Genomic DNA, 11,050 nt, shown 5'->3' with positions numbered 1-11,050 from the left:
CTTATGTGAGAATATTCAGAGATAGATAAGTCTCTTTTAATTCTGTTAATGAGATTTTCATATGATTTTCTCATTTTAAGGATTTCCTTATTATGTGCATCAGTTTGATCGTCGGAAACAATTATCGGATCTTTTTGAATCCATCTCTGATTGTTTCTCTTGGAAAAAATTATCTCCTTCCCTTTCTTCTGGAAATTTTCAGTAGGTAAACTACCTTCATGTAAACAGAGATTGTTCCGACATGAGTGAGGTGGAATCTTTTTTAGAAGTAATTATCAACTCTTTCATTTGAACCTTTTGAGTTGATTTTTATCAGTTTAGGGTATATTTTGTCTTTCTACTGAGGAATGATCTTTCAGTTTTTTAAGACATGAAACTTCTTTTGATATTTTTACAAGATCTTTTTGTAGAAGTACAAGTTTCTTGTCAAGTGACTGAAAGCTATATTCCTTATGATCTTTTTCACGGAACCGATTCAAAGTTTCCTTTGAACTAGATTTTGTTGATCATTAGTAGTAGTAAACGTAGATTTTTCTCTTATGAGCTTGATGTAGCTAAAGAAAACTACTTCTATCATCATGATCTGTTTCAGATGTGATCAAACAAGTCTTGCATCACGATCTGTAAAAGTCGAGCAAGGACTTTTGGTTTCTTTATCCAAAGAAATTAGAACAGAGTCATTAGTCAGAGTCTTAGAATGAACCTCTTGTTTTTGAGTAAGAGATTTATCAAGAGCTTCCATTTTGATAGTGACATCCATATTCTCTTTGGCTAGAATATTTAGTTGTATGTATTTTTCTCTGAATTCTTGTCTAATAAGATTAAATTATGTCTTTAATAATAACATTCCAGTAGACAGAGATCTGATAGGCTTTAGGAGTTTTACCAACTTTTTTTCAGCATCTCCTTTGACATCAGAGTTAGACTCAAATGTACTATTGATCTCCTTAACTCCTGGATCATGAGTTAACGAGGTAGTGACATTCTCAACTTTTGAGTATTCGCAATCTTGCAAAACGTTAACTGAATCAGTCATAAGATTCATATCTTATAGGTTGGATCACACCAAACACAAATTGTTAGACTTTTCGTGTTTGCCTGCTCTGATACCAATTGAAAATATGAGGGTACCCCAAATACACCACTATCTTTTATTTATCAACATATAAGTCCTTTACCAAGAGTGATCATTTATGGACAGAGTCGAGACAATACAACAACTTCGGTACACACTTCGTGTCATCGTCTATGGATACGAGATCGAGACAATACAATAAGAAGGTCACTTATGTGATTGACTATGGATTCAATATTGAGACGATGTGACAACAAATTTTTCACTTGATAATAGGTACAGTGTTAAACCGAAACTCTATAGGATCAATATCAAGTGTTACAGAGTTAACGTATGTGTGTAATTTACTTAATTATAATAACGATTATAATGCGGAAATAAGGTAAATGACACAACAAGATTTGTTAACGAGGAAACCGCAAATGCAGAAAAACCCCGGGACCTAGTCCAGTTTTGAATACTCTCAGAATTAAGCCGTTATACAAAATCTAATACCAACTTCTTATAGTTGAGACCAAGTAAACTACCCCTAGCTACTTAGTTTCCTCAGTATCCCTACGCATTCGACTTCTAGAGTCACGCACGTGAGTAGCAAGTCCTTTGGATCGTATTCCAAATAGCAAAGGAAGAATCTGTTTGGTAACCATTCTAATCAATCTTTACTATAAAGATATTGTTTGAGTTGTCGACAAAGGCTCTTCCGTTTAAACTAATAAACTCTTTTGTATGGTTAGATCAACCTAAACTTTGATTACCTAAATAATCAATATTTAGATTCACAATCAATAAATATAAAACTCAAAAGAGTAACTATAAAGCAATGTCGATCTTACATAACTAGACAATCAAGTCTATCAAAGATAAAAACGATTCTAGTTGGATCCCAGCCAATTAAGGTTTGTGCACTAAATCCACAAGAAACGAAAACTAATAAGAAACTCTTATTTGTCATCAAATCTTCTATTGTCTTCAATAGCCTGCACAACATAACTTGAATCCTCTTATGATCAATCACACACAACACGGAGTTTGTTAACAATGGGTTATCACAAGATATCTTTAGATTCAAAAATGGTTCTAAAGACCCATTCGATACTTTGATCTAGTTTGAGTGAACCTTATATCATAAGAGAAGGTTCTCAAGAATAAACAAACTAGGTGCAATTAAAGTTTCAACAACCGTTAGTCAATCAAATCAATAATCGAAAACTACAATAACAATGCAATTATCTAGTTTCCCACCAACGGTACTCGTAGAGCTTCTTGATTCCACGGAAGTCTTTAAACGAGCGACCGTAAGAGATTTTGCTTAATTAAGGTACTTTTCTCTCCGGATAGACGGCTCCACCAGAAACAACAAGAATGAAGTTTTCCTGGCTCTTAGGATAGTTTGCAAGAAATGCAAACTCAAGTATTTATAGACCAAGGTTGTTTGGACAACAAGGAAATTCCAAAACCGAAAATATTCTCAAGATATTAACATTAAAGTACCTAAGGTTTTCCTATTTCTAATTAATTACCGAACCATATTTCTGAAAACTCTCTTAGAAAACTTCTATTATTAGTCTAGTACATTAACTAATAATATTTTCTAGAGGATATGCTTTAATTGCTGGTAGTTAAAACATATATTATGATAATCATAATTAAATGCTTTTCAATTTTTCGGTTTAGGATCACCTTAAGCATCAAGGAATATCTTTGAACAATTAATGATATGAGTTATGTACATGTTCAAATGATGTCGACATCTAGAAGTTTTCTCAGTAAACCCTAATTCCAAGCTTCACACAAACATAGAGAGATATGTGAATATTGGACACTCGATTTTTCTCATTTGGATAGGTTGTACCAAACTCACAATGTAAGTTGTGATCAGTTATACCATGATTTCCAAACTTGGTTGTGACCAGTTACACCTTGCCTCCCAGAGGTAGCTTGTGATCGGTTATACCTTACTTCCCGAGTTAGCTTATGATTGGTTACACCTAGGTTCCCAGAGAAACTTGTGACCGGTTACAACTAACTTCCCAAATTAGCTTGTGATCGGTTACACATTGCTTCCAAAAGGTAGCTTGTGATCGGTTACACCATGCTTTACAAAGTATCTTGTGACGGATTACAACTTGTTACACATCATAGATTATGACCGGTTATACCTTAAGTCCCAACACAAGTTAAGATTCTACCTTGTCATCTACCATTGGTCATTAAATAGTCAATAACGATCAAGATCAATCATGATTTCCCTTGGGATTACGAAAACAAGTTCATACATCTACTTGCTTAAACCAATATAATAATACAAGGTTTCCTAGGATGAAATCAACACATATGTCTTATACACAATCAATTAACTAAATACACAGATTATGTCAATGCCGTATTTACAAATTTCTAAAAGATAAGCGTTTATACTTCGTAATATGTTTTCTTGATACCTTGACCATAATGCTATGACCAAGTATAATCACTAGAGTATTATATACAAATATATACAGCTTCGCATGTTATGTTTTCAATATAGCACGACTTGAAAGATACTTTAGGAATGGAAACAAGATCAAGTCAATATTACTAACCTCAAGCGGAAGTGTTAGAACATTGCTCGGTCGAACTCACAAGTGTTTTTATCTCAATCTTGTTGTCGAATTTAGTTGTCAAAACTATATCTTGATTCCTAGTCTACAATTAGTTAAGTCTCGGACTAGGATAGAAATGTAGTTGAGAAACAGAGGATCACGGAAGTCATCATTGCATTCTACCGTTTGAAGTCGAAGATCAACCGAAGCTTTTGGAGAACTTCATCAACAAAAGGTAAGTGAAGACTGAACCACCTATTTGTCAAGTTATATTCACTTTTCTATCACTAGACAATGTCGCATAACTAACTAGACTATTATGCATAGACAAGAATTTAGAGTCAAGTCTATCTTGATAATTAGTTCTCGAAATATAATGACTAAGCTTAATGAACATCTGTTCATATTTTATGAATTTCGGTTAAGGACAATTTATTGTACGGAATCAAAAGCATGATTCAAGTTTTATCATTCGAAAATAGCCTGGAACAGTGATATGTGTCATTGATGTTATTCAGAAATGTTTCGAATCGATTTAAAGAGAAATATAGAACTACTATAGATTCAGATACAAGACAGTGTTATCAGTCTTACAAACTGGGAAAACTATTATAAGTCTGAACCCGTATTACATGTATTCCTACACGTAGCAGAGTAGCTATATATCGACTTGCAGATATGTGGTACGCATATTCTTATGTATATCATGTGAAAATTTGTTCAAATCGTGAACCGGATCGGTATGCATGCTCGTATGTAAACCATTCTGGAATTGTGGTTACGAGACCTGGTGAGTTTACAAACCGGTACGCAAACCAAAATAGTTATGTGTTCCTGAACTCGGTTTAAGCACCCAAACTAGTACGCAAACCAAAATAGTTATATGGACTCTGTAACCAGTCGTAGTCTTAAGGTTTCCAAACCGGTATGCATGCTTAAATAGTTTTGTTGACTCCGTAACTTAGTTTGGTTAAACGTTTACAAACCGGTACACGTACTCTGACTGACCTGAGTCACGAACGGCTATTTATTTGTACTTTGTTCATTTACTAACCATGTCAATTATATTCAAGTGTAATTAAATTATTTCTACGAGATAATTAGCATTTGATTAATTCTCTAAAACACTAGACTTATTTGATCACATGATTGTGACTCAGGATTAATGTCTTAAGTGTTCATGAAAATGAGTATTAAGCTTTTAAGTTCAAATCGGTTAGTTTCGGCTAACCATGTTGAACATTGTCTTTGTACTCGGTTCGGTTACGGTTCACCTAACCAGAGTGCATATCTTGCTTATATAAATCAGATTCAAAGATTTATCTAATGGTGGATGTTGATTGCTTGGTTCCAAAGCTATCTTAGCTTAAACCTAAAGCAACATATGCTTTAAATGTCTATAAAATGGGAACTTCAAGCAACTGTGATCTTTGAATCCCAACACTACCTTTTGGTGTGTCCTAGTTGTATCTAGAGTCGTCATTTTTCTAACCCTTTTAGGGTTTAGCGACTACAAATACGTATAAGTATTCGTGAAGTCAGGACCAGTTATCTTTCCTTGATAACTCGAGTATCCTGATCTTGGTTGATTGTTGAGCTTACTCCATAGATCAAGATAGATACAAATCATCAAAGTTCTCTTCGTCTCAAACTTTGTTGATTCCACAAGTTATATACTTGTGAGGTGAATAATAATCTAGGATGCACTTCGGGTTACATAAGTTCCGATTTTGAGGTTAGCTAGACTTTATCTATTGCTATCGATTTCCGCCACCTTTGATCAAACTATTTGATTGTAAAGGGAAATTATATAGATAGGATTTATCCGTGGGAGGCAAATAGGTTCGAAGTCTTCAGTTGAGTTGAAGGAACTCTTAGTTGGTATTACGTCATTTAAGGGAATCAATTGCGCGAAGTCTTGCTGGGATTCAAGAGGCGTAACGAGCGTGACTGTATTTTAATCGATGGGATACCTTTTAAGGCTCAACTACATTCCAGTCCGAAGTTAATTGGTAGTAGGCTAGTGTCTGTAGCAGCTTAATTAATACAGTTTGGTGTTCAATCTGGACTAGATCCCGGGTTTTTCTGAATTTGCGGTTTCCTAGTCAACAAAACTTCTGGTGTATGTGTTATTTCTTTTTCCACATTATATTGTTTATCTTTATAATTGAAATATCACAGGTTGTACGTTAATCATAGTAGATACATACGACCTAGTTTGTTGGATACGACTAAGAAAAAAAGTGGTGGTGTATTTTGGTACCCCCGCGTTTTCAATTTGTTTCAGAGCAGGTAAACACGTTAAGACCTGATAAGTCTGTGTTTGGAAATCTAGTGGAATCTTTAGTCACGTACAAAAATATCTCATGTTGATTTTGATTACACCAAGTGTCTGGGACTTACCTCAAAGGATAACTCCTTGGTTGATTCTTACGAATCCAGAGGAAAAGAGCACATGTTGTCATTTTCTGATAATATGCTTCCCTTAGTTTCCAATGGTTTAATATCAGAATCTGAATTGGAACTTACCAGAAGTTTAAAAAAATCCACTGAGATCATTGAATTTCAAGCCTCTAAAATTAGAGATCTTGAGGAAAAGTGTGCTCGATATTTTGATGAGCTTGATAAGTCCCTTGATAGGGAACGTGAACTCTCTGGTGATATTAAGTCTTTTTCTGATGATATGCAAAAATATGTTCAAGAAATTACTATTCGGGATGAAAGATTAATATGCTTGAAGATATTCTCAGAGAAAGTACAATAAGAGAAGAATGTTTACCCAAATCTCACTCATCAGAATTGGACTACCTTCGTATTGAAAAAGAGAAACTAGTTGCAGATCTCCTACTAGCTCAGGAACAGTGTATCTTATTAAAAGAAGAAAACTCTGTTCTAAAAAGTAATTCCTCATGGTCTGATGTTTATGTCCCTGTGACATTACCCAACATTGAGAAAGTTACTTCCAAGAAGATGTCTGGTAAACGCTTACGATGTCTGCCAACATCTACAGAAGCTATTATTATAGATAACACAACAACATTTTTTGTTTCAAGAATCTGCTCACACTGTGGAAAGAAAAATCATATTGATGTGAATTGTTATTCTAGAAAGAGACAGATTGTTGATCTTCAGAAATTGCTTAACTTTGCAATTAAATAAGTAAAAAATCTGAGTGCAATAGAATTTAACTGTGAAGAAAACCTGAAAACTTATGGAAGAAATAATCGGGATGATTCCTCATGAAAATTCCATAAGCATAAAAAATTTCATAAGAAGGTGTCTAACAACACTACAAATATTCTACTGATAATGAAGTGTTTCTGGCCAAATTTTATTAAATCTCCATTGAAATAAGAGTAAAAAACCTGCTCTATTTTCATGGTCTATTTGAGATGAACCCCCTAATATTTACAAATCTAGACATCAGAAAAATGACTAACAATCTTTCTTTTAAGTCATCTTCTAAATCAATTTTTAAATCAAAAGTTGCTTCACAAAAGACAATGTTTAGTCACATATAAGAGGCTTAGGTTAAACGTATGAGGTTAAATTGATCAATTTTGATTTTAAACTAACACTCACTTTGACCATGATAACATTTTCTACCAACATCCAATATACAAAAATTATGTAAAACCGACACCACAATCAAGAGGCTTAGGTTAAACGTATGAGGTTAAATTGATCAATTTTGATTTTTAACTAACACTCACTTTAACCATGATAACATTTTCTACCAACATCCAATATACGAAAATTATGTAAAACCGACACCACAATCACACAGTAATTGAAACTTCTCCGGCAAACAATTTGATCAGAGCAATTCATTCTCACATTCTATGATTGTGTTGTCATCTCTCTACATTATCATTCAATTTTCTGTTTATCAACGCCCTAATCATGCTCCCATGTTTTGTACTAATATAGAAATCCATGATAATCAAACAAAATTTAAACTTCGTATAAAGAAACTCAAGACATCACTTACTGAGTTAGATTGTTTTCTAATGATTGTTTACGTCTTCTTTGACTCTGATTTAATAGCTCTGAAAGCAGGTACTTGAACCTAGACCTAAGTTTAGAAAATGGAATCCTAGTGAATTTGACTCTCTGAAACGTATCTCGAGAGGTCCTCGTCTTGGACCTCGAGGAAACCTTTCTTCGGAGAAACGTTCAATTAAAGATGAGTTTTCAAATCTCCTTGTATCAAATCAAATTAGATCAAAACCTCATAAAAACGCAACAGAAGAAATGAGAGAAAAGATAGACAAAGTCACAAGAAACCAATCTCTAAGTATCTCCATTTAATATTAGTGGTGAGACTCTATCCCACTCAGTTGATTAACCTCAACAAGAGTGTCTTTAAAACTAATTTGAGAGTTGCAAGGACTGATATCGAGATTGCTCAAGTCTGATTCTTGTTTGACTATTTGTTGTTGTATCTCTTTGAAAAAGGATTATGTATTACAGTAAGTGGATATCGTCTGTTTTGTTTTAATAATTCCTTTCACAACAGTGTTAATCTAAGTGCTCTAATCAGTAGTGTATCTAAAACATTATTTTTATTAAGCTGAGAATATGTTGTCATAAGATGAGGTAACTAGTCTTTGTTTAGCTGTCAACTTATAACCTCCTCTTGTTCCGGACCATAACCTGTTAGAGCACAGCTCGGTTGAACCCACCAAGCGTTGGTATGTCAAGTTTGGTTGTCATATTTCAGTGAATCAAAACTCATATTAAGAGTCACTTGATTATGTACTAGAGTCAACTTCGTATAGGTAGCTTGAAAGTATTAGGATATGAGACATTACTAGTATTGCGAAGACTTGAAGAAGTGAAGAAGTAAGAAGCTACAACGACAACATCATCCTTCCACTTGAGGTTACTGATATTTGACTTGAACTGTTTCATTCCCTAACGTATATTTCAAGTCGTGCATATTGAAAACAAAACTGCGAAGCATGTTTGAACTCTAGATAGACATAGTATTAAGGAATACAATACGAGGTTTATTGCTTAACCATTAAACTTTGTAGATAAGACATCGACATAATCGTTTAAATGCTATTGTGATTATGTATGGGTATGAGGTGAGGATTTCATCCTAGGAAACAATGTTTTACATGTGTTTTAAGGAAGTAAGTTCATAAACTTGTTTATGAATCGAAAAGGAAATTGCCAGGCGTTATTGGTATTTTTATTCATTGCATATCTTGTGAACAATAATATGTGTGATTTAGTTTAACCGCTCATGAATTGTTTGTGTTCTTGGTAAAACTATTCACAAAGGCCTGACTTATGTATTGGTATGACTTTTATTAGTGAAACCGATCTTAAGTAGTCACCTGAGATGGTATGATCGAGTTTGTGATTGTGTATGACTGACTCTGGGTAAAGGGAAACCGATCCTAGTAAGAGGTGCAACACATCATAAAGGGGAATCGATAATTGTATGAGGTGCAACAAGTTTGTAACATAAAGGGGAACCGATCCTATGGACATGTGCAATACGTTTTTAGGCAAAGGGGAACCGATCCTATGGACATGTGCAACACATATAAGTTAGATACCATATATATGTGGGGAACTGATCCTAGTACCTAGTCAACTGAATTTTGGAAAGCTAGTGTGACTATGCACAGTACTCACATGGAGGTAGAACCGAAAATTGTTTTGGTAGAACCGTTAAACCCATGATTTGTGATTGAGTGTTCTTGATCAATCACGTAGTTCTTGAAAGTCAGATGAACCAATTCTAAACTTGTTTGGAAGTGTGGCAAATCGGTTTCAAGGTTTTAAGTATGAAAGAGGACTTACAAAGTAAGGATGTCGACATACTTTGAACACGTGCAGTAATGCTTATATTTTATTGTTCAAAGTTATTCATTAATAACTAAAGGAAGAAAATCTCAGGATCAAAATATAAATAAGTTAAGAATCTTTTATTTAAGGTTGTTAATTTTATTTTAGGAAAACGAGAATTAATAATGTGCATTTACTAGTTGAAGATTTTCCAAAGAGATTTTCGGTCAATATTTTGGACAGAGCATTTCCAGGAATTATGGAAACCGAATTTGGAATATATTGCATATCTTGAGAATGTTTTCGTTTTTGGAAATTCCTTGGTGTCCAAACTTCCTTGTCTATAAATACTTGAAAGTTTGCATTTCTAGCAAACTAATCCTTCGTGACAGCAAACTTCCTCGGTTGTGTTGTTACTGGTGTAGCCGCCTATTTGGAGAGGAGAGTAACCTAATTAGGTTAAATATCTTACGGCCGCTCAGTTTAAAGTCTTCTTTGGGATTGAGAAGATCTATTAGTACCGTTGGTGGGAAACTAGATAATTGCGGTTTATCTTGTGTTTTCGATTGATTTGATTGACCAATGGTGGTTGAATTTCGATTGCACCTAGTTTGTTTATGCTTGAGAATCTTCTCTTATGATATAAGATTCACTCAAACTAGATCGAAGTTTCAACATGGATCCATAGACTGTTGTTAGTGCTAAAGACGATCTTGTGATAGTCTATTGTTAACAGACTTCATTCTGTGCGTGATTGATCACAAGAGATTCAAGTTGTTGTGTGCAGGTGTTTATTGAAGATCTAAGAAGATTTGAAGACAAAGAAGATATTGAAGATTTCTGATTTGAGGTTCATAATCTTTGGTGTGCACAATACTTCTTTCGGTATAAGAGGATCCAACTATAATCGGTTTATCCTTGTGGTAGATTGGATTGATTAGTTGTGTAGATCGGCATCAATACAATTCTTTGTGATTAAAAGTATTGATTGCAAAATCTTAACAATTACTTCGATAGTTGAGAATAAGATAGATCTAAGAACCTGACGAAGGAGTTTATTTGAGATAAACAGAAGAGCCTTTGTCGAACTCACATCACTTGGTTGAAGAGAGTTGATACCAAACAGATTTTTTGTTCCTTTACTGTTTGGAATACGAACCAAAGGAATTGTTCCAAGTACGTGACTTATTCATAAGTTGGAGGCGTGGGAATACAGATAGAACTAGGTGAACTATAGGTTTAGTTGCTTGGTCTCAACTATACGAAGTTGGTTTAATTTTGTGTAGCGGCTTAATCCTGAGAGTATTCAATTCTGGACAAGGTCCCGGGGTTTTTCTGCATTTGCGGTTTCCTCGTTAACAAAATCTTGCTGTGTTATTTACTTTTATTTTCCGCATTATAATTGTTTTATTATAATTAAAGTAAATTACACAAACATTAATTCCTATTTAGTTGATAAACAATCCTATTGTGTTTGGTTAAGTCTGAACCTTTTTTATCAAGTAAACATACTTCGTTGTTGTATTGTCTCGATTTCGTATCCATAGACGATCACACGAAGTGTGAACCGATTAGTTGCATTGTCTCG

This window comes from Papaver somniferum, chromosome 3, assembly GCF_003573695.1.
Source record: "Papaver somniferum cultivar HN1 chromosome 3, ASM357369v1, whole genome shotgun sequence".
Taxonomy (NCBI): domain Eukaryota; kingdom Viridiplantae; phylum Streptophyta; class Magnoliopsida; order Ranunculales; family Papaveraceae; genus Papaver; species Papaver somniferum.
This window is presented reverse-complemented; position numbering follows the sequence as displayed.